Genomic DNA, 25851 nt, shown 5'->3' with positions numbered 1-25851 from the left:
AATCAGAGCTATACTAATTTTGGTAGACAACAAATACTACTACTTGTTACTTGCTTCTTTCGGTTCAAGGCAGCCAGATATATATATTTTTTTTCAATGAAATTTAAAAGGCAATGTCACCAGCAAACTTCATACATTAAGAACATATACTTTAAAATAAGCTTCAGTAACTGAGTTTGAGTGTGACAAATACAATTTTACAAATGATATTTCTGTAATAATACAGGAGGCCTTAGTCATTTCATCGCAATCCGTGAATAAGGCAACAGTAATAGATACTAGGAATTAATTGGTGGTCAGAAAGTTTAGGACCAAAATCGTAATATGTCTGAAAAGAAGAATTAGTAACTGCACAGTGATTGTTCCTTCTTTCCCTTAAAGGCATTGCTATTGCACCATGTAGAATTCAGGACAATCCAGATTTATCATTAACTTGATGTGCTTCATGGATCTAATAACAATAATAGGGTTTCCATATAGCATATGCAAGGGTCTCTTGTTGCAGTCATTATAGGAATTTCGCCCTGGTAGTGTTTCAGCAAATTGCACTAATCTAAGTAATTTTAATCAGTGCAGGCTATCAAAGAGGACAGGGTTGGGCTAGGGATCATGGGTTTCCAATTGCCTCATCAGATTTAGTCAGGGCTTATTTAAGGCAAATATCTGAAAGAAATCATGTGTGTAGAATTTTTTAAAGGATCAGATCCTTGTTTAAACAACAGCAAAAACAGGCTAACTCTTTTAAGTAGACTGTTATTCTCTCCATCTGTCCTGAATATGCAACATGGCTCCTATACTGGTATGAGCCCTTAGGCCCACCAGCCAGCATTTGAAATATTTCAGTTCACACTGTAGACTATTAGCAGTGTTGTCTCTTGGATCTCTATGTTACATTAGCTCCATCTGTAGTAATTCCATGTCTCATTGGTACATGAAGACCCTCGTTAAATAAATGAATGAATACATTTAAAATAAATTTTTACAACTATTCTCTCTCCTCTATCTGTACAAATAATACAGAAAAGTTCTAAATTATTAAGTGGTATGATTAACAAAAGTTGTCACCATGAAACACTAGCAATGTTGGCAAATATAAAACTTTTTTCCTTTTTTTTCCCCCTCCAGTCTATGCATTCTGTCATTCTTCATCCAAAGCAACGCCACACCTGTTGTTTTAGAAACTGCTAAACTTTGTTGAGAAAAATTTGCATCCTTCCTCACTTCCTTATTTTCTGTTTTTCTAAGAAGCCTTTATGCCAGAGTATTGGTCAAATTAGTTTAGGAAAGAAAGCAACTGAAAGGAGAAAAAAGAATCACCACACCCATCCAGCAGAAGGGATCTCTACTGTAGCCCTTATGGGAATCTCTGATCACTTTCATACTCATTCCTCTAACTCACTCTGTGCTCCTCATTTTCATCTGGTATCTACTGACCAAGGGGAGCTGCAGGACAGTGAGGTTTCCAAGTAGTTTGTACTTCCTTTCCGCTTAGGTTACTTGTGGAACCTCATTTTCTCCAACTTTGGTGAAAATGAAGATCCTTCTCTTCCAAACCACTAGACTGCAGGTACTTCCTTCTGAAAGTTCAACACTTTTAAACAAAGTTCAAAGCTTTTAACTTTACTAAAGTTTTTACTTGACACTCAGGAGCAAATTCAGCAAATCATGTGGCCAGTTTCCCCTTTCTTCTGTTATACCTGGTATACATGTTGAGCAAATTAATACACTGATATGCATGAAGCACTTTGTGGATTGCAACAAATAGAAATCACACATTTAAAACTGAAAGTTTGGGTTAATGCATTTTTAAGTCAAGGTTTTTGAGTAAGTTCAGTACCCAAAACTTGTATTCACAGACTTTAGATCCTGCTGATATTGTCTGCAATTTTCAGGAACCTGAAAATTGACTAAATGAACAGTGCAACACCAAAAAACAAAGCCAACCAACCCAGAGCCATGCTTAAGACTACTGTCTTGCTATACATGACCTCATTGCCCTAGAAATTGAGAATCAGACCAAAAAAAAAAAAAGGAAAAGAAAAAAAAGTCTTAATTAGAACTAGCTTTAAGATCAATTAACATTGAGCAACTCCCATGTAAACAATATGAGTCACTTCAGTTCTTTAAACAGGCCCCAGCAGATGGCATCAGCTGGCCAGAAAAGTCATACATGCACCTCCTCACGTAGTGCAAAACTCCAGCATGAGAAGGCACTTATTAACAAATAATTTTACTTCCATATGAAAAAAGCTAACCTCTGAAGGAGGACTTCAGACATCCCTTACGTTGGCTTATTATTTCTGGTTCTTCTGAGGAAAGGAAATAGATCATTGTTGAAAAAAAGCTATATCTTACTTCATCTTGTTTTTCCTGTCTACATTTTCAAGTATGAGAGCACTTGCACAGTTGCAAGTGGAGATATTTGTAATATGGGATGCATATCCCATATCTGGCACAAATGGGACTCTGATTCATGACCTGGAGTCCAGATGCTATGAGAACACAGATAATGTTAATTATTAATACTACCTTTGTAGATCAAGTAGAGTTCAAGTAAATTATATAAGGAATAAGTCCAGGTCATTAAAAAATGACTATATTTGCCTCTTATATTTGGAATATAAAATCCTTATGGTTACTATTTGATTTTAGCTGAAAAAAATAAACGAAGAATAGATATTTCTTAACTAAGAGGTCTAGTTTTTATACCTATGCTACAGCTGAAAGCAAAAAGTTTAGATGTTCTACCGTATGTTGTTTATTGAACAGTGTTATCTCTCACGCTAGTTTTCTAAACTGGCTGTGAAATTCTTCTGTTGTACTTTGGGCTAGTTAAAATACTTCTAGCACCAAATAATTTATCATGCTACATGTATTTGCTAATCATTCTTGTAACTAACTCCCTAGATCCTATTTGTAAACTAATTGTTATCATTTATAGAGCTGGGTATACCTAGAAACCTGCGATTTAACAATCTCTTAATTAGATTCTATTTATACGTGAGGCAAGTAATAAAAAGGTACCTAAAGGTAGCTTTCAATTTTTTCACTTCTTTATCATTTCCTGAAAATATAGAGGCTTCACAATGAAAAGTCAAAGTCAGCTATAGCAAATGAGTAACAAAATGCTGTTGTTTGCAGTAGACATCTATGCAACTTTCATTAATGACTTCTGCTTTTCAGGGTAAAGACTGTGATTTAGTAATTCACTTAAGAATGAGCTTAATATTAACCATGAGTGATGCTGCTAATCTGTGTATAATCAGATAGATTTCATATACTTTACTGGACCTAAAGCAGCAGCTATTCAGCCACAGGACAGCCCTTCTCAAAGGGGTGCTTAGCTGGACACCTTTCTTGCCACAGCTGCCAATATATGGACCCGATAGTAACCCTACTCCAAATTAAACGAAAAACTGAGGATTGATTGATTCTTGATTCCAGAAACACCCTCCTTTCTACACACCTGCCCATGGACCAGACAGTTGCCCAGTGTTCCTCTCCTACTCCCCTACATACTAGTACTTTTGGGGCTCAAAACAGAAGGGGGGGTAAAAACAGAGGAGGAAAGGTGGATGAAACAAGCTACCCAGTGTTACTGAATCACAGTTTCTGAAGATAGTTTTAACTCACCAGCGCATTCAGAATTCCTCCCAGGTACCCCTTAAATACCTGATGTGAACAGCGAATAAAGATGTGCTCAATACAATGAGTCAAATGCTGGGATGTGTCTAATTTTTGTCCTGCATCCAGCTCAAAGTGGCTTATTTTAGAACACATTATGCTATGCAAAATTTCGTTTATAGCTGGACTCAGTGATATCATAATGTTGAAGGAAATGAGATATTCTGAATCACAGTGCAAACATATTTTTAGAACTAGCTGAATGTGTTGTTTACTTATCACTATTTGATATCTGTTTTCCTTTTGTAGGTTTAGTTCATGTAAAGTAAAGCAAAACTATCAGATTTAGTATTCCCACTCGCTGAGTCCTACAGACTTTTAAAAATCTCTGAAATTCAAAGATTTCACTGGCACCTTACAGATAAATATAAATATTTTCTTTTCTCTCTTGCAAATCATATACACTACTGCTGCTCCAATTGTGATACAATAAATTAATATTTAAAACTATTTACATGTTATTTACTGCTATAATAAACTGAAACCTTTTAACCTTCATCAAAATATTTTGAATGCAGTCCAGTAGATGACTAACTTTTTAATTAGTTCTCTGGAACCAGCTGAGATACTTTAGGATTAAGGAAAGGGTTAAGCAAACGAGCTCATGAAACATGGAAAGTATTGGAAGAACCAAATGAACGGAGCTTCCATTCATGCCATGCATCCACTTAAAAAGTAAGCAAACCCACAGGCTGTTTAAGGTATAAAGGGATATGGCTGACAGGTTGGACCAGATGCTGGTGGTCAGAAGTTTTGCATCAAAACACATCTTTCAGATAAGTTTTATGACGGTGTCTTATACACTTCCAGAGACATGTTTGAAAAGTGTTTTCTGCATGGTGTATGGTACATATGTACAAAGTGATTTCAATGTATTCTGACACCATGTGTTTTTTATCTCTATGTCCGTGAGCATAATGTAATCATTGGAAACGTAACCTTTTTGCGGGCAGCTGTTTCAGGACATTTTGATAGATATTTTCCTTCCTGGCTATTTATTTGAAATGGAGATAGTTACTTAGCATATGGTATGGGTCTCATGGGCAGAAAGGAGCAGGAGATTGTGAAACAGGGAGTGCATCTGCCTTTACTGACAAGGGCAACTGAAGTATTATGCCTTTTCTCCAGATGTTTCTTAATGAGGTGGGCATGCATATCTTCATTTCACCAGCTTTCTCAGACAGTGGAAAACACAATTTATAAATAGTATCATTCATGTTTTATATCTTGAACAGTTTTCTCACACCACCTATGAGAACATTGTAGGACAAAACAGCAGCCATATACAAGGTGTTTTTCTTTCATAGTTAAAAAATATTAAAGCCACTATTACATTTGAACTTATGTTGGAACTGTCAAATTATGTTCTGTTTTGTACAAGCACAACTCATGGTGACCCTGTTTTGCAGATGTAAGTAATTGCTTCTTGTAAATTACTGTCATTGAGTCCCAGAGAACTCTTTAGTTTCTCTCTGATCGCTCTCCATTTTTCTGTTTCATACACTTCCATTCTCTTCACTGGCTTGTTCAGATAATACATTATAATAGTCATTACAGGATAAGAGCATGAGATGATATTAAAAAATAATCATCAACTTTTTATTTGATTGCAAGAATTGGTAAATACCTGCTTAAAGATAAGAGAAATGTTGATCCACATGAGTTTTAGTGCCAGTACTCAACCTGAAGTTTAGGAATGACATATTCCATTTTCCTCCACTTTCAGATACACATTTAATACACATGAACACGGAATCAGAAACTGTTTTTTCTGTTTTGGAGTACTTCAATAAAATCATTATAAAGTACATGGGAGAGGCTGCCCATAGCCTTTGTATACTAATGCTAAAAAATTAAACTTTCATCATGTTCTTCTGTTCTTATGAAACAGCAAAAAAAACTACAGGTGGTCTTCTCATTCCAAAAAGTTGAAATTGGAAGAGTTCCTTTTGATCAACCCTAATCATCACATAGGAACATTTAATTAAAAAAGTAATTAGGGTACAGGAAAATAAATTACTGTGATCATTGCCGTGATGTTCTTCGATAAAGAAATTAGTTATATATTTTTATTGACTGGTGTATATTAAGTATTTCCTGCAAGACCTTTTCTTCTATTGGAAAAAATAACTCACCCCCTGTTGCTTCATAGTCATTTATGCTTTAGATGTACACATAACTACTTTTCTCAGAAGAATAAAAAGTTTGAATTATTACTGAATCATACAAAAAGCACATGTGATTTTGGCTATACCTGGTCTTTGACAAACTTTTAACTTCTACTCTGCCAAAATTGGCAGAATTTCTCACCTCTTCATAACCTCAGTATGACCTATACATCCACAGCATGTCTAAGGTACATTTGACTGTGCAAAGTCAGATTATTAATTTTAACCACAAACAAACCAGAATGATAGAAAACATCCAAGCTGTGATTTACCTTGTGCAGCTTGTTCAGAAAGGCGGGTTTCTCATACAGGCAAGTCTGAGCCTGAGCAACGCAGATGGAGTGACCTAGGATACAGATCAGGCTCCACAGTGAGTTACAGTGATTATGCTGGCTTCATTTTCAGGTAGACAAAATCCATCCTTTCTCAGTCTACACATAAATCTATATTTAATACTGTGTGGAAATTAGGGTTGAGTGCTGGAGCATTATCTAATAGTAGACAGTATTCATGTTGAAAATGGAAGAACATTTACTGCCAAATTCAGACAGCTGCGATCTTTGTATCAAGTCTTTATCATTTATAGCCAAAACCATGAATTTAATTTTTTTGTAACTGTTGAAATTTGAACATTTATGATGAATCTTCTTAACACTGCTCTTAGTCTTAGACTGGAGCATTTTATGTAATTATATACCAAGAAGCACAAGGTTTGTCAGCTTTTTCATTCCCTCAATTAGTTACCTAGTATCAATTTATATTAATTTTCTTTCTTTCCATCTCCATAAGAATTTCTACTAAATTTCTTTCAGGAGTTGGCAAAGCATTCTATATATTTGAAATTAAAACTTCATATATTCTAATTTTAAATGGAGTTTTTATTGCTCCATAGTTGAAACATTTATATGTAAGGAACACATTGGCTTTTTAGCAGGCTGTACTATATTATTCAGTTTCATGTAAATACAGAAGTGTAAGGCATTTCTGTCTTGCAAGTCTTTGTTTACATTTAAAGAGTAATTTTAAGATGATAGGATTTTAAGGACAAAATTTAGCTATGGACTAGCTGTTTGCTAAGAATGCTCCATCTCCTAAGCAGGCAAGGTAAGAATTTTATTAATTCTGTATAGATTCCTATAACAGAGTTACAAAGTGAACATTAAAGGTTACACTGAAATTTAGTAGGGACATGAGAAATGCAATAATAAATAGAAACATTCATTGCCTATGAAATTAAGGTGACAGAACTGAGTTAATTCTTGGTGTAGTACTAAATGACTGTGTCTTTCTATAGAGTCTGTTTTACTGGCAGCTTAGTATTTCTCGGTTTCACTTACAAGTAAGATGACTTCCTAAAAGAACATACAATAAACAAATCTTTTGGATAGTAACTGAACATATTTTAATCCTCTAATATTTCCCATCTATCTGTATTGAGAGTACTGATAATTTCTTTTTTCATTTAATCTCAATGCAAATATTTCACATATTAGCAAGCTAAACTTGCTTGGACTGCTTAGTAGGGTGCTGTAGTCAGTGAAGTCATTCATGTATATACCAGCACCATGGCAGAAGAAGATTAGGATTTGCTGAAAAACAGTCTAGTACTTACCTGCTAATTGTCATCTCTCAAATAACTGTTACTTGACTATGTGATCACTTCTAGTCTGTCAGAACTCGCCTGTTTGGCTTTGCAAATAAAATGGAATAAGAGCTCTCATCATCAACATTGCCTCTTGGCTGAGGACTCTGCTTCTTAAAAGCTGCTTAGCTGCTACCCTGACATCTCCCAGATGTTCATTTTGTGGAAAACAAACAAACAAACAAACAAAACACCCCACAAAGTAAAGCAAAACAAAAACAATTAATTTAAACTAATATTAAATACTTTAAACTAGCAAATGTTAAGGAAGTTGCATCTTAATTTCTCTTAGATCTTAGTTTTCATCCAGTCTAGAAGGAAGAAACTTAAAAAATACAGACATATCTTCAGCATGATAGCGATGAGAACTGACAGAAAGAGTTAGAGAAAGTGCTGAAAGTGACCTTAATGAGAGTGAGTCATTAAAACAAGGAGACATACCCTTACATGCAGAGATAGGCATATATATATATATATAAATATATATATATATGTAATTTTTAAATAGTTGTAGCTTAATAGAGTTTGTTTTAGAAATCTGCAATGATTTGGTAAAGGTTTGTCATTTTTGTTTGTACTTCATCATGTTTGTACTTTGAAGAAAATAGATTCAACAAACCAGCATTTCTTTCATGAAACTTTGCTTAGCAGACAAATTGGAGACAAATTACTCTCTCCCAAGCTTCACTCTAACCACATTAAATCAAAGAATTGACTTTTCCACTATCTATCAGAAATAGATCCATCGATATAAAACAAAAGTGAAATTATGATTGAGATCTGGGGCTTAAATTCCTTTGCAACTGCTGAATCAATATTTGTTTATTCAGCCAAAACTCATATGGGTTCAATACAAAAGAGCAAATTACTGTATTTACACTCAATAAGACCTACAGCAACTTTATAGAGTCATGCCCCCATGTTTCTTTATGTATTTTTCATCTTAAATTTTATTTAACTCCAGTTTAGATAGAATGACAACTAATCAAAAGATATGCCTGGTTCCAGAATGAGTAAATTCTGTCTTACTGAAATCCTTAGGTATTATTCCTTACAGTGAAAACAGGATCATATCCAATAATTTAATAATTTTGTAAACCTCATATTCAATTGTAAATATCTACAGCATTTTATTGGATTTCCCATGATAAACATTAAGCTAAATTTACCTGACAGGAATTGATTGCTTTGGTCTCATTTCATCATGCAATGCAACATTAGTACTATATATTGCAAGGAGAAAATACAACTGATATCAGTCTAGTTATTTAAATTACTTGCTGTGTTTCCATCTTGATCCTGTACAGAACTACCCCAGCTGGGTCAACAGAAACCTTTCTATGTTCTCATCCACACTTGTTTTTGATACTATGCTGGGCATTTAGCTTTCATGTAGTAATGAGTATGAATGTGATACTAACAATTAGAATATCAACCTGCTAATCCAGAAGAATAAATTGAAAAGATATAGGATAGAAATATAATTACGTGAAATGTATTAAAATTCTTCTATTTAGATGCACCATCCTATGCATGCTTTTGCATTGGTGTCAAAAGGACACATTCAAACCTGCTTATTTCACTCCTGCTCAGTAAAGTGAATATTCCAGCAATATGAAGAGATTAAGTCTGTATATCAAGAAGTTAAACTAATATCTTGTGTATATTTGGAGTAAAGAGCATGCAAAGGTGAAGTTTAACCTGGGAAACAAAAAAAAAAAAAAAAGGAAATGAAATTAGGAGATAACAGTAATTCAAAACATAATTTCTTTTAATGCAAGCTCAATACCTTTAAACTAACTGGTCCTAAGAAAAGACCTTTTCATTAAGGATTATCTGTCTCTTTTGCCGAGACATTATTGAAGATTAATGAATTTAATGAAAAACCCCACGTAAGCATCAAATTAAGAATTCTGTTGCTAAGACAGGGCAGCTGACTTCCTTCAGTTAAATCACATTGTTGCCTTATGCATGTAATCCCAAGCAGGTGACCATATTGTTTAATGAGGAATGGTTACATCTGAATGGCTATCTCATAAAAAGATTTGGCCTGTGTATCCAGGCAAGTAAGAAAGTGAAAGTAAAAACAATTGGTGAATTGCTGCTGATTTTTAGAGAATTTGGTGGTAGAAAAATGTTAAAACAAACTGTATAGAAACTCTTATTTATTCATATATTTCTCAGATACTGTGCTGTTTTTCTTAGGATATATATATATTTTTTTCCTATCACAGTTCATATTTTTCTTTTGATTCAGTTCCAAAAACAACTGTTGGAATTGTTTTTCTTCCCCACTTATTTATTTTGGAATTGAACTGAGTGCTAGTGAAGGTGACAGCAGTCATCCAGGAGGGCTGAAATCTACCAGTACTGCACGACCAGTGAAGTGTGCTTCCACACATAAACTGCACTTCTGCTTGACCAGTCTGTTTTATCTTTGAAAGCGGTTACTTGCACTTAAGTTTACTTAAAGAGAAGATTGGTTTGTCAGCAATGGCAATTGAAATTAAAGTGTTAAAGCAGGAACCTGTACAGCTGTAGCTGATTCAGCCTGTGGATGGCCCCACCACCAGAAGGGTGACCTCTGAATGGGCATAGCAGTCTAACGAAACTAGCTTTCAGAGTATCTATGTATCTGTAATAAAACCTAATTTCCCCCAAAGTGCTGAAAATTATTCTCGTTATCTTCCTTGGACAAAAATCTTTACTGTCTGAGATGGAACATTTTAAAATTAAAATTTGGATCTGGCTTGTACTGTTCCCTCAGAATGTGTCTTTATTTTTTTTCCAACTCAGATGAGTAAATAATATGAACCCTGCTAAGGCTCCAATATTTTTTCTCAGTATTGACATGATTTACTGCCATGGCCTAGCTGTGGTCATAGAAACCAGGAACAATGAAGGAAAACCTGTCAGTAAACATAATTTCATTCTGACAATTTTGAATAATGCATTGATTGCATTTCATTAGAAAAATTAAAGCCTAACTTTATACCATGTCCTAAGAATCACTCAAAATTCATAAAATCATAATGACTCAAAAGCCTATACATAGCTTGGAATATAATATACATTTAACTAATACTATAATACTGGAGCTGTTTTTCTGTCTATTTCAATTTTTAAATAATGAAAGATTTCACCTGCCAAAAGTCAGAAGAAAGAAGGGAATCGAAGAGAAACGTTTCACCCTCAGCTGAACTTTCATACTTTTCTGGCATCAAGTTATCCCTTAATTGCCTGGGAATTTCCTCAGGGGCTTAATATTATTATTTTTAGTCCATAAGATTCTCAAAATCCAGATGTTTGAAGTAATGCTCTATAGACCCTAATCTTCAGTATCAACAGATATGCTGCATTGATTTCAGTAAGTCCAAATGATCTTTTCCTTTACTCCCTTTTGGTAGTAATAGAGAATCAGTTATGGCTAGATTATTTTTTTTATTATTTTTTAGCAACTGCAGAAACTGTACTACATAGCATTAAATTATATCATTGGCATTAGCAGTGCTTAAATGAATCCAATTATTCTCCTATTTCAGAAGCCCAAATAAAACAATAACCTCAAGCTTATTTTTACAATTCTGTATCTTCTGAAAATACCTTTTACCAGTCTTAACCAATGTGCCAGCACGGAACACAGAAATAGTCTGTATAACGTATCCAAAATAGTTTAGATATTTTACTGTGATTTTTAAATACCTGTTATTGTCCATTACAGCAAAAACTATTGAATATCTACTATTCAATCCTAACTTCTCAGCGGAGTATAACAGCGTAATGAAACAGATCTTTACTACTGATCTCTGGGAATTAATTTTAAGTTATTTGCATACCTTTGTGTAGTCAGACCATCACATTCAGAGATGAGACAGACTGCATTTTGATAAAAATGTGTCTGCAACTCTTGGGCTGTGTTTTACTCATGTATGTTGAAACTATATTCAGTAAAGCAGAGGTCATACACATAGTTGAAAACTCTGCAAAGAGGTTAGGCAAACACTGGGAAGCAATGCAGAAAAAGTAATTTTCTCAATTTTTTTTTTCAATGTCTTAATTCATAACTGTTTAATTCAGATGCTTACTAGGCAGGCATTTGGCACTTTTAAATATCCCTCTAAAAGATGATGTTTTGAAAATCTTGAGATACTTCAAAAAATCTCAGATCAAGCTTGCTGTTTGGCCTGGGCCAAAAAGCTTTCAATCCATAAGCCATTCAGATGAAAGTAATCTGATTTTACCAAAACATCTACAGAAGAGCAGGAGTCAAAAAAAAATAAAAAATACTCCCTCCCAAGTAAGGGACATGGTACTGTTTTCCACTCTATCTGGGAAATCTCTTGTACTAAATTCCGATATAAATTTGTATGAAGTACGTTTAGCATAGCTTCCAAATGGATAAACTTTCGAAAGGTTTAATGTGGTATAAATCAAAATTTTTACATCTTATTAAGTCTGTAGTAAAAATAAAGTTTATCCACCCAAATATCTATTACATATTTGATTTTCTTCTCAGCATTTCTTGGAAATACATGTGTTCTTACAGAAATTATTAACTCTATTTCTGAGGATTCAAGCCAACGCTACATACCAACAGTGGTATGTAAAGATAGATATAAAAGTAATGCAGTATATTTTTTGACTGTTTTCTTCAATGATTTGTGCCTTCATCCTTTCTTGACATCAAGGATTCTGTTGAAAAAACTCCCTTGATGACTTGAAGTATAAACTAAAAACTATCTAAAAATAATTGTGCAAACATTTTTTATTTTTTTTTCTCATCAGCTCCATGGTAAGCTGGAAAGAAAAAGAACCAAACAATGTAGGATATTTAAACTGCACTAAGTAGTCAAGGCATCTGATATTATTATTATTATTATTATTATTATTATTATTATTATTATTTTACTATTATTGTTATTATTATTATTATTATTCAATCTTTTTGAAACTTGAAGCTAATTAAAAAAATCCATGTTAGATTTTTGGAGAGCTTTTTACTGGGACAATTTCTTAAAATTGACTCAAATTCATAGAAAATTTCTGATACATTTATGCTACAGTTTTCAAGAAAGTTGCTAACAAATGCCTTTTCTAGCTCTACTTGTAAGCTTTAGAAAAATGCTTTCAGTAAACTTATCCTATTATTATGACTATTCTGCGTTGCCAGGTTGGAATGGTAGTGGGGTTTCTTTTGTACTGGTAAAGACTGACCAGACCAGGACAACAGCATACAGTCCTTCTTGTACAGTGATGTCAAGGATTTTCCTCTGCATGAAATGCTAATTATGCCAATTATTATGCTTGTAGTCAATATGCCTATTGACTATGTACACATATAAATGTATGTGCCGCTATATGTGAACATACCATATATATAGTGTGTTAACAGTTTTCTCATTGACAATATAAATATTTTTCTATTTCTCTTTTGAGCAGAAACAAAGTAAAATGATACATATTGTATAGTCTCCAATATAGCATATCACATGTAAAAATAGGTTGGTGATCTTCAGTATCAGTTGTTAAAATAATTGAAAAGAAATAAGGTTGTTTTGGTTTTTTTTTGAAACCATTTTAACATGTGGATAACATTCATGGATTTTTTCTTAAGTGGCCCTTAGTGTTTGGCATGAGGTGGGTGTTTCAACAACATGTGATAATTCTGTCTTTCCCAAGCTTCAGTATTAACCCCATGTACGACAGGAGCAAATAGTAGTGAATGACAGTATGCTGGCCATCTGAAAATGTCAGCGCTCAAAAGGTTAAAGAAAGAGTAAAGGGTTAATGTTGCAGGCTCTTGTGCTGTATGCAGTGGTTTTGGAACGTTATTCAAAGGCTAAGCCTGTCCCCTACTATTTTTTTTAAACAAAGCCTGCAGTACTTGAACCTGTCTACTTCAAGCCTTGATTAATGTTGTTAACTGCTATTCTAGCTCTCTCCTTGTAGCTGCCAGATGGAATGCTGAAGATTATTCTGTGTCACTTAATTGGAGTTTATAATTAAAAAATGGTGAGTGCTATGGACTACGTTTTGCCCCTTTGATCCCTACCCAGATAAACAAGTTTCTCTAATCAGTAATTCTCCCATGTCCTCTTTCAGAGATGGTCCGAGATCATATGTCTCTGATGTCTAGAGTATATATTAATATTAGTCATTTACAAAAGTGTGGAGACAAATTCTGGTCATACATGCTGTTTCCCTTAAAAACGTAATCCCACACATAGAAATATAACTCTTCATATGGCTTCCTGTGCATACCTCCCACAAACATGCAGAAATATACTTCCTGTGCAGAAAAATAATAATATATGCCAAACTATACATATGGGTCCTATACAGCCAGTTCCAGGACATATTTTTATAGTTCAGTTAAGGACAATTTGGAGAAGTGACTTTCTGCATCATTTTGGAGGACAGCCAAACTGAGCAAGGGCAATTATACCTCTGCTTCCATTTGTTAAAGCAGTCAAAATGTGTAGTGCATGCACAGGAACATCCATGTATGTGGAAAAAAGTTTAAACAGTGATTTTAAAGGAACACTTCCTACATTTGTCTATGTAAGAAATGACACTGCAGGCAGAGACATTCCACAGAGGGAATCATGCAACATGCATTTGTTATAACAAAGTGGTCCAGACCTCTGTTTCTCTTCTGAAAACACACTGCAAGCCACAAAACCTCCTAAAAGCCTTCTAATACACATAAAATCTTCAGCACAACAAACTCTCACCACCTAAAACATGCTTTTTCAGAAAGAGAGATGAAAATATGAAAGACGTTGTCATTGGCCTTTAATCCTGCAGTAGCAAAAAGGCTGTTAGACTGTAATTCTGAGGTGAGGTAGATCAACTATTGAGGAAGGAAGAAAAATGAAAAAAAAAAGCAGCAGCATAACCCAAACCTGCCACTGATTCCTCTTGCTGTTTCCTGAGGTGAATTTGTTGAAGATGACAGGAGTCCAACGTGCTAATGCTTCTGAGCCTGCTTGAAGTTGAAGCACTTGCATAGTATGGCAGTGGGGAAGAGTCCTCTATCTAAGACTCTGATCTCTTTAAAAAAGACCTAAATCTACTTTATTTTCTTAAACAAATTGTATTAAATGCAGTGTCCTACCTGGATTTGTTTGGCATATGGTTGTTCTGTTCTAATCTGCAGCAAACCATCAAATAGCAGATCCTGAGAAAGCAACAAAAGAAAAATTTGTACTACTGTAAGATTAGTGTACGTTGGACAGATGATTTTAAAACTAAATGTTATATTCTTTGGAGGGAAAGAATAGAAAGTCACTTTTATAAACAAAGCAAAAACCACAGAAATGAAATTTGGATACATTTTGCAGTGGCAAATGATTAGCTATTTACATTATAGAGAGAAACCTTTTCCCTTAAGGTTCTGTTGTGAAATCACTTTGTAATGACTATATTTTGATGTGATTCACTTTAAAATGCTTTGGAAATATGGCACAATGGGATAGTTTTTCTTTTGTAAACCAGGCTTATGATTTAAAAAAAACTTAACTGTGTCAAATTTATTCCAGAAGCATCTTTTTTTTTTTTTTCTTCTAAATTTGCATCATACTAATTCACCTCTTTTATAGTAGGTCTATTACTTAAGAAAAAGAAGTACTTCCAAAGAAGTGAGAGATGAACTGCTCAATGGCATATGGAACTGCAGTAGCTATGGAAAGGTTGACCAGTGATTTGCAATTCCAGAAGAAAGACTAGGTAATTCCTTACATGTCCAGAGCAAGCTTGACCTCTTTCCAGGTCATGAGGACTGAGAAACACCACTAGCTCTTGTATATTTCACAGTGTCAGCAGATGACAAGGAATTTTCCAATACTAGCATTTTCCTGGAAAAGAAAAAAAATGGTCCTGGAAATAGTTCCCTGTGATGTACAAATCACTAAGAAGCAATCTAACTACCTAGGCTAGAGGTAGCAAACCTTGGCAATGCTGTGCCTACAGGCTTCTACAAACTGCAGTGAAGTATTACCCCAAAATATACCTTTACACATTTAGGGCCCATAACTGATTCTATTGTTCTTATGATACAGTAAAAAAAGAAAAAAAATCCTAAAATGCTGAAATGATCATACTTATAGCTTAATAGAGTTTTCAAGGAAAGGAATTCAGCTTTCAACTATAATATTTAGTGTTGTTGAAATATAATGATTAGATACTTGAGATTCAAGACTTTATGTGTAATTAGCTTAATCCATAAATTATAATCCATGAAGGTAATAAAAACAGTCATTTTGAAAATCAACTAACAGAGCCCATAATTTTCTGCAGTAACTGTGCTCTGTAACAGCAGCACACAAAAGTCAAAACGCTGTTTGTTAAGGAATGCTGCCTCATCTTTGCCCATATTAAAATAAATTATTTGACAAAAAGTCACTCTCATGTTATGCATGTGGTTTTCTTTGCCAAGTTATCCCAGTAACTGGAAAACTAAATAAAAAAAAAGAAATCAGAAATACAGGATGACTACTCCTAATCCTCCCTTGGACAGAATTTATGTAATAGCTAAGATCCTAACTAGAAGCAGACCTTTTTCTCCTGAAATTACTATTATTTCAGCATTTTATATTTTTCTCTGAGTAGCTCTGCTTGGAAATAAGACTCAGTACTAACCTACACTTAGCAAAAAGAGTGTTTCCTTGTAATTAGGGGTGTTTCATTCCAATTTAGGCCAGAGCTATGATTGAAGTACTTTTTGATTTAATTCACTGTTTTTTCCTGCTAATCATCTGTCCTCATATGTTTTTTAATTTTTTTTCCTTTAACTTTTGCAGTCAGTAAAATACAGTTTTATAACAAAGAGAATATGAAGAAGGAAAGCTGGAAGTGTGTTTATTTTGTGTCTATCACCATAACTAAATGGGAATGCTGTGCATTTTTTTCCCACTGTTTGTAAGAAGCAAGAACACACTATAGTACCAGGGTTGTTCTTTGTGAATGATGAAAATGAAACAACTTAATGAATAGTTTAGTCAAAAATAGTTTCCTAGGCTATAATCATGGCATACAAAGAAATCAATGTGCCTCCTTTGCTCCTCCTGCAGAATTAATGGATTTGTGGCACAGCACTACCCTCTGGAAGTCATTATGGCAAATTGTGTCAGTGCTTATTAATTGCAATGTATAAACAAATGTTTGATTATAATACATCTCCTTCACACGTCATATATTATATTTTATTTTAGAATATACAGGTTAAAATTTTAAACTGAGTGTTGCTTACAAACTCATTAAAGTTATTCATAATATTACTCAGCTATGAATGAATCATTCTTGACATACATAGAAGTAAGTTTCAAATGGGCATATGCAAAAAGTAGGGTTGTATGTTTAAACTCACACCATTTAGTAGGTATGGTTAAACTCTCAGACTAATTAAAATCAATGATTTTTTTTTCCAAAGTCATCGAGACAGGATTTCACACATAATACTTCAGTATAACAAAACCACAAGTAGATGTGCAGAAACATTTAAAAATACTTGCTGAATTAGGATTAAAGCACATGCATGTATATTCCCCTATGTATAAATTTAAAGGAGAGGGGCTTAACAGGAATGCTATGTGAACTATGAGGTGTTTACAGTTGACACTCGCTTTGTCTCTGGTGCCTTGGATGATCTGATTCTAGACTGCTTCCAGTTACAACACATTTTTATGGTGATCCCCAAAACTAAAATAAGCAGTACAGTTTTGTCAGATTGTGATCCCACTTATAATATCTGTGATCCATAACATTGTAATCCTTGCCTTAGCTAGAACCCTAAGAGGGGTGGCTTTCTGAAACTCCTATGGGATGCATAAGAGGTTCAGACTTTATGAAACTTTTCCAGAAGAGATGAGATTCAAGGGATTGAGGTGAGATTCAAGAGATTTTTTTTGTCTTTTGCTCTTTTCTTCAAAACTTTTTTTTTTTTTTTTTTTAAACTGCTGACAAACATGTCTCACCCGTCTGAACAGAACAGCTAGCACATTACCTTGGGTTGCAAGCCATTGGAGAATCAGACTGAAACAGATGTGGTCACTGATCTGCCACATCATTCCTATTGTATTCAGGACTCCTTAGCAGTACAACATAGATGACAGCCTCTGTAAGAGACTGAAATCTATACGGAGCTAAAAGTGTTTTAAAAATTCTTGTTCCAATGTATCTGAGGAGAAAAAAAAAAAAAAAAAGAGGTCACTGTGTAGTTACGATTGCATCAAATGGTCATATTGATTAACGTCTCCTGTCCTCAGTATTTTTTATACAACCATAAGAAATATATTTACTTTGCTCATTGTGATATGATATGCACAAATCTTTTATTTAAATCCCTCAGTAAAGCTTCTGCATAATTAAAGTTCCTAATGCTTAAATAATCTTTCTGCACAATTATACAAAAAAACAAATTATACAAAGGCTAGAATGGTGCAGTCTACTTTGCTGTGAGAATTAGAAAGAAAACACTGCAAGACTCTAAACTAAAATTTTTTTGAAACAGGCTGTGATGTAATTTTTTTTTTGTGAGACACTTCTTTGTCTAAAGTATTTAAAAAACACTTTTTTTTTTTTTTTTAGAATAACAACAGAATTTCTAGTTTTCTTACATTACTCAGTGGGTAGCTTTTAAAGAATCACAATGTCTAACATTTACTTTTACTATTTTGTACCTGTGTTTTTATACCGTGTTATGCCGTTACACATAAACAAAGGGGCTCAATGCACTACCCTAACTATTCTTATATGAAAATGGAGTTCTGCAACAACTTCAGCTTGGCAACCCTTCCAAAGATTAAATACAAGAACTAGAAAAAAATGCATTTTGCTATTAGAGATGTGCTTCTTAACACTATAATTGTTACAATACATCAATTCTGTAAGCTGCTAAGAAAATAATTGTTATAATCCTAGATCTTGAATGCCAGAAAATAAAAACAGAAAACATGCTTTTGACACTTGCAATCACTAGTTCCTGTTTTTACTTTTGATAAATAGTAATTTCCAATCTGTGGTGAAAAATGTCATATACTAGTGGCCTCGTATCTACATTTTTAATCAGAAAATGCTTGTTTCTTCATCAACTTTTTATTCAGTGAATTTGCTGAAAGAAAGAAAATGGACACACTCCTTGCTGTAAGACTGTCTTTTTCCTTTCTTCTAGAGAGTTTTCCAGAAATTCTTTATCTGAAGAATTAATCTGGCCAATCTGCTGTCTAACGGATAATAATTGGTTGCATTTCTCACAAAACAGTTATAGGAAAAAATCAGAAAATAAAAATTATTTAAGTGAGAGTATTTATCACACTGTTTTGAGCTAATTTCCTTTCATTGCAGAAAGGGCTGAGCATTGCAAAAGAGATTAATAATTGAAAAGTCACACTAACATGTGCTATAAGGCAAGCAACAGCTTGCAATACAAATGTTGACCCATCTGAAACTTTGACTTCAATATAGTATTTGTTTTGCAAGGCAGAAAGAAAAGATCTGGTCCATGGTTTTCAGTTGCAACAATTTCTTTCTGCCTTGGCAATTCGTTGGTCCTCATTGCTCCCTCTTGTTAAAGAGAATTGGAAGAAAATATGGTTCTGAGCTGAGGTGGTCAGATACCACGAAGGAATCTGAGACAAAGAACAGGAGAAAAATGCATGAATACACTTGGAGGTTAACACTACTAGAAATTGGCTAATTCTTCCTGGTTAGATTGCTGTCATTTGAGGTAAGCATCTGCCTACTGCTGTAAAATTACAGGAAAGCAAGACCTGTTGTCAAGACCAGCCAATTAGAGTTATGTCTGCCTCTGTAGGGTGCTTGCATAAAAGGCTGAGCCATTTTCACAGATAATCCATTTATAAATCACTGTAATAAAATGGCCATCTTGACAGCAGTTCTGTAGCATTCTTTCACGTGTTCCAGTTGTATCTAGGCAACAGAAACACGTTAGTTAGATAAAAGCTGAGGTGGGGATGTACGGGTAAGGGTTCTGGCATATTTCAGTGACTAGGGTGGAAAGGGCAAAGGACTAAGATAGAGTATTGATTAACATTTGAATCTATTAGCATATTAAAATAGTGTTTTTTTTTTTTTTTTAAATACTGAATGTGACATAACGTATGCAGAATTTGGAAAAGTATTTTAAATGAATAGCTAATGATAAAATTACATTTCTTGCTGTATGTATTTTTTTTCCTTCTCTCTTCCACTTGTCTTCTCTGCTACTTCCTCTAATTTCCGTTGAATATTGGGTTTATGGTAAGTTCAGGCCACTGTATTAGCTAAGACAGTAGGACCAGATGGCAGAAATTCAGGTACACACTATCCAGCTGTTAGCAAAGGTATTTTGGTTTCCTACACATTATGGAATATTAATTACAAACACCGTAGATAGAACAAGCACAAAAGCAATTTTCAAGCACAATTATACTGAAAAATGATGACAAGTATATCCCTTCTTGAAGGAAAAACTTTTGTAACTTCTCCATTTTATCACAGAGGCAATTCAAAATCAATGGGAATTTGTTCTCTTATTCACTTATTCTTATGCAAAACACAACATCAGGCTTCACTCTCATATAACATAGTACAGAAATCCCAGTCCTAGTTATAAGGGTGAAGATAGTGACAGTGTTACATGCCAGCAAATAAGATATACCCACTCAAAATATTTAGTCCAGGTATTTTAGACACCAATCATATTTAGTTCAGTATGAGGTGAACGAAACTTATTTTCTAATTTTGAGAAATGTTTTTTATGCAAAATAAATAAATAATAAATAAATCCGTAGTGAAGTATTTGTAATACTATGCATGCTGAAAATAGTACATTTTTTAGATTGCTATTAAATAGCCTTCTTTCATATTAAATAACCTTTCCATATATAAATAATAACAAACCAGAGAAAGCACCTATATGATGCAATTCACCTGCATCCTTTAGAAATGAAAATAAGAAATTTAATCCCCTGTGCAATACTATAGCACACTCAGAACTGTTAGGGAATATTGCCTACCATGACATATACAGCCTAATGCCTGTGAAATGAGAAGAGTCTTCAAAAACTGCTGAACCTCAGCAGAATGTCAGCTCAGCAGGGAGCAAACCCAAGAGCTCTCTCGGAGGTGTCTCTTCAACTTTGAGACACTCACTCGCCAGACATGTATCACTGCATATTACTGCTAAACTGTTGAAAATACATTTAGTTCTTATTTTATCTAGTATATTAAAACATTATGTGGATTAGAGAGCAATTTCCGTAACCTGACTTTGGCACCAGATTCTAATAGCATTTTAGCTGCCTGGTTTTGGAGTGAAAGAACAGAAAAAAGGTTACAGATCAGATCCTGCCTGTGGCTACAGAGAGCAAGCTGGAGGTTGAGATTTAGTTGGCAAAATTAAACCAGCTAATCAAAAAGTGCTGAAGCAGCATAAGTACAAAAAAGGCTGTTCTTACTGTAGGAAGTGGTGCTGTTCCTTTGCTTATGTCTACAAAACTTTTAGGCTAAGCATCCCTTGAACTTTTCTCATAAAAATGCAACCTAATTAACTACTTGTGCTTTCATGTACTCTTTGTATTTTAAGCAGGGCATTTTAACTAGGTGAGTCAAACCTGCAGTTCAAGCCCAAAACAAAGGTTTTAAAATGCAAGGCTGCACACAAAATACAAAAAAAAGAGGGCAAAATACAATTCCACAAAAGACATTGGAGAAAAATGGTGGCATGAATTCCTGTTAATATAAACATGTGAAATTATCTGCAGAAAAGAAAGAATGGACAATAGGAATGGGCCTTACTACAGTTTTGATGCTTTCTTTTTCCTTTTTTTTTTTTTCAGTAGTTTAAATTCTTGAGCAAGATGGGAATTGTGCTATATCAGTTAAGAGTCAATATAAGGCTGTTGCTGTACATTGTGATGATCAGTGAAGCATACCTTTGGCACTTCCATTTTCCTTTCAGAAAAACTCCAAGGCTGAGTTTAATGCTCTAAACATAGGTGCTGATTGCCATTTCAGATGCCCTGACATATCCCTAGACTAAAGCTGTTGATCCAAATGGCATGCATCTTCTCCAAGTTCTGCATCATACCTGCTAGATCCTTGTTGATGTTTCAGATCAACAGGATATCCAACGTATAACCTACGATGAGGCATATGCATTGATCCCTCAATTTCGTATGGGTTTCCTTCATGAAATGTATCCCATATATTAAATTTAAATATATAGTTATAAATTTAATAACCATTTATATATATAGTTATAGTTAATATATGCTACATAAAAGTGCAAACAGTGCTCAACGACATGAACAAAAAATTAAAGAAAGAACAAGAAATACCAAACATGGAAAATCAGAGGAACTGCTAGAAACAATCTTCCAGAAATGTAAAAGGTATGGTTACATGTCTTTAAAATATTCACTGACGAAATAAGACTCAAAAATTGAATTATATGTGGGTAATTTCTGAATAGAAGCACAGAAATATAGTACTTGCAATGAAAAGTCTCAGTTGATATATCAGATAGATATTAGCTGTCTGAACACTTTATATGTTTACAGCCTGTTTTTCATGAACAGTGACACAAAGTATTAGTTTCATTCCTTTCTTGTCTTGTCAAACTATTTGCTTATTTTTTAAAGTAAGCAAATAACTATTGTCAATCATATGAATTGAGTATCTAATTAGGTACAAGCAGGTTTTTAAACAGCAAAATATGATCATGTCAAAAAAAGGTTGCTAAACTACCGGTTTTGTCAAAGTCATGATTTGAATATCCTCTCACAGATATCCCAGCAATACATGTCTTCCTATGGCTTGGATGATGTGATTTCCCTCGTGAGCCTCACAAATGGAGAAAAAAAGGCTAGGATGTTTTTCTTTAGAGGTTTCCAGTAAAAAAACATAAACAACAACAACAACAAAATTTAGAACTGTTTTGTCCACATTTCTGCTTTCAATTCAGTGTCAAAATCTGTTCCAAGTATTTCCTGTTTACAGGATTTTAGTAGTTAACAGGAGAAACCCAGGATTTCTACTTTTTTTTTTTTTTTTTTTTTTTTACTGCAGATCTCTATTCAACAACTTTTCTCACAGACAGAGACTTGTTTTCTGAGCTTTAAAATAAATTGGTTCCTGAGCTCCAGTTCATCCAGTCATCACAGCAATCACAGCAGCACAGACCAGTTCCATTCAAAGTAACATTAGCAACTTTTTTCTTCTCCAATAAGACTCTGTATTGCTTGTAATTGACAATGTTTCTAACGTTTTCTTGCTGCCATAGCACTTAAAAAGAAGGCCCAGAAAGCTTGAGTTGATGCCAGCTGCTTTGTCTACCTGGGTAAGACAAGCAATGATGGAAATGCAAATGGCAGCTCCTTATTCCTCACTCAGGAAGGGAAGAGAAGGGAAGATCTCAGAGGAGCACAGCATGCCAGGGGTGATGTGATATTTTATCATGGTCTGTAAGTGACTGACAGGCAGAGAGTCATTGGCTTCTACTTTTACCTCTAATATGAAAGCATCCACACACAAGGCTGAGAGCACATTCAAGGTATGTCAAGGAGTAATAAAGCTCAGAGAGAGAGAATGTGAGAGATGTGTTGTTGCGCTACCTTCTCCCAGGAAGTGCCTAGTTTGTTATGAGAGTTTGGCTAAGCAGCACTTGGTCTTGATTTCTGTTTACCAGCTTCTTATTTTTTCCAGGACAATTATTTACATTTTTCAGTGCTTTGGATAAACTTTCTTCTTTAAAACAAACCCAAGTAAACCTAAAAGAACTGCAAAAATTTGGGGGAAAAATGTTGAAAAGATAACTTAAAGTATTTTAAATATTTGGGTTGTTATCAGATTGAGAATTGGCATACAGTCTCATGCAGAAGGGAGAAATGAAGCATAATCTCTAGGGCTCCTTAACTAGGCAAGAGTTTCAGTCTGTATACTATTAAACAAAATACCACACGTCAACTGTGCTGGTCTGGCATACACTCTGCAATAGAGAGAGAAACACCCTGATAATATTTAAAAGCACCACATGTGAAATGAGTCTCCTTCCTGTCTTCTGCACTCCTTTATATTTGTTATTCCAGCCAGTAACAGCATTGTCCTAGGCCACTGAGTCATTAAGACACTCAGTGTTCCCCACCATTTAGTCCAGTTGGAGCAAGAGAGACCAACACACATGACTTTTTCTGGAGTGCATGCCCACAGAGCTGGCTTGGATCCAGAGCACGATTCCAGTTCTGCACAAATCCTATTAATCTCTTGGGAGCTGAAGGTGCCTCCCTAGACAGCTGACATATTTCAGGCCACTGATATTGAGGTATTTGTTGGTGTCTGCCTAAGATAATATTTGGAACATGGTGCATCTAGCCAAGAAATTTCCTTTCACCAAAGCATCAAATACTTGAAGTAACATACATAAAAGATAGGTTTTAACAACTGTTCTGCCTTGAGTTTACATGTTTGGATATAAATGTTATAGGCTGCTGATTAGCTCTCTGATTAGATACTACTGACTCATGTCATTCTGGGAATCTGACACACCATAAATTTCTGAGCATTAAAGAGAGAATCACCTCTCACTTTTTGAAAGCAATAATTCTTGGCAATAGGGGGCTTTATATAGTGCTAAAAGATGAGTGTGCAAGAAAAGGCTGAAGTGGCAGTAGTCTATTAAATCTTTCAGTAATAGTATATTTCCCTTAGTTTAAATCCATGAAATCACTTCCAATCCAGGCCAAACAGGAAAAAAAAAAAGAAAAAAAAAGAAAAGAAAGAAAAAAAAGAACACTAAAATGTCAAGCTATTATGTTAACATTTTCCAGTTTCAGGTCTTTATCAACTTTCTGAGACAATGACCAAATTGAGCTTTCATGTCTGAACATGGCTAGTGGGATACAGTTGGTATAGCACTACTGTCAGACATTTGGATCATTCTTTACCAAGCATAGAGAAAAATGTCAGCTCAGTTGTTCACACAGAACTTGACATTTGGGTAAGTGAATATAACCTTCAGATCTGGCTCTCCTTTAACAGGCAGCAGAAAAATAAAAAACTAATGGAGACAGGCAAAGCAGAGTTTGAAATAATCATCGCACAATATCTTCTTAGTAGTCCAGATCCTGCCTACACAGTCCAATCTAAGTATTTGCACCAGGAGCTGTATGTCACCTTAGAGAAAGATTAATATTATTATTATTTTTTAAATAGAGAGCAACATGGTGTACTTTTCAACTCCAGTCTAGGGAGGTTGTGATCTCTAAATAGGTTCTACCAGTAAGTGATATACCTGTATCAATTACCCGCAAATGTAGGACATGCTGAACATGGAGGATTTGTTCTTTGCCTCTCTGCATGATAGAGGTACTCCAGCACTCTCCGAAGAGGAGATGCTTCTGCCTTACAGTGTGTAATTATCTGCCTCAGAGTCTGTAAGCTGGTAAGCTTAGCATTGTCACCTATAATGTACCCTCAGAATTATATTACTAAATTCATAATGTAAATAGTATTGAAGAGTGATAAACATCCACTAATGCAATTTTCCAAGTGTGCAGCACCAAACTGCATTGTCCCCAAAGCTCTGTTGCCTCAAGAGATTGAGTAGAGGCAAAAAGTGGGGAAAAAAGGGTGTGTGGGGATAGGGAGGAGTGCTATTATCAGCAGTGACACTTGCTAGTGCTTTTGAGGAATGCTATTAAAAAAAAAAAAAAGCATGGACAGAGGCAAATGCTTTATGCTAGGTTTGTTTCTGTAATTTAGATAATTGCAACTCTACTTCTTGGAACACTTTAGTGATTTGTATTACATCTTTGATGGGTTTTAGTGTTAAAAGTTATAAAAACAAAGCCTGGGAACTAACTGTCAGTTAATATGTGCTTTGTCCATAAAACTTTTGATAAGATTTTATTTGAGGATTCCTCAATGATACAGTTATTTTATTCTCAGATACTCACTTTAATTACTCCATTCATTCATTTCTTTAGCCTTTTTCTCACATTTTTTGCTAGTACAATTTCAAAAAAAAAGCCTTTATTGATGGTTTATGATAGCAATAATAAGATTATGGACATAAACCAGTAATACTAAATCTTATTCCCCTAGACAAATCTCAAAAATGCTATCAAAATCAAATAAGAGTAAAATACCTATCAAAATTTATTCCACTAAAATACATACTCTCAGCCACCACCATTTTTGGGTGAAGGTGAGAACACAGCACCTTACAGCAGGGCTCCACAGCCTGCATGACTAAATCTACAAATAATCTTAATTTTCAGGATTCTTGTCAGCAATAAAGTTTGGGTGATCTTGAGCACTGTTGAAAATTATGTTCACTAACTGAGATTTAAGCTTTTG

General features: G+C 34.5%; 2 long non-coding RNA genes across 2 annotated transcripts in view; both read right to left on the bottom strand.

The window, feature by feature from the left end:
* LOC121076847 overlaps positions 1-6565 on the bottom strand; it is a 58105-nt gene extending 51540 nt beyond the window's left edge. The window contains exon 1 of the long non-coding RNA XR_005823756.1: positions 6125-6565. This is a non-coding gene — a long non-coding RNA (uncharacterized LOC121076847). The remainder of the gene's footprint in view (positions 1-6124) is intronic.
* Positions 6566-8013: 1448 nt separating this feature from the next.
* LOC121076871 lies at positions 8014-21687 on the bottom strand. Its single transcript, XR_005823771.1, has 5 exons — positions 21584-21687; positions 17498-17671; positions 15235-15350; positions 14612-14674; positions 8014-9195 (listed from the first exon to the last, which is right to left on the bottom strand). It is a non-coding gene; the product is annotated as an uncharacterized LOC121076871 (long non-coding RNA).
* Between the last annotated feature and the right edge of the window lie 4164 nt (positions 21688-25851).

This window comes from Cygnus olor, chromosome 12 (genome assembly GCF_009769625.2).
Source record: "Cygnus olor isolate bCygOlo1 chromosome 12, bCygOlo1.pri.v2, whole genome shotgun sequence".
NCBI lineage: Eukaryota > Metazoa > Chordata > Aves > Anseriformes > Anatidae > Cygnus > Cygnus olor.
Note: the sequence above shows the minus strand (reverse complement) of the source record. Positions and strands in the feature narration are given on the sequence as shown.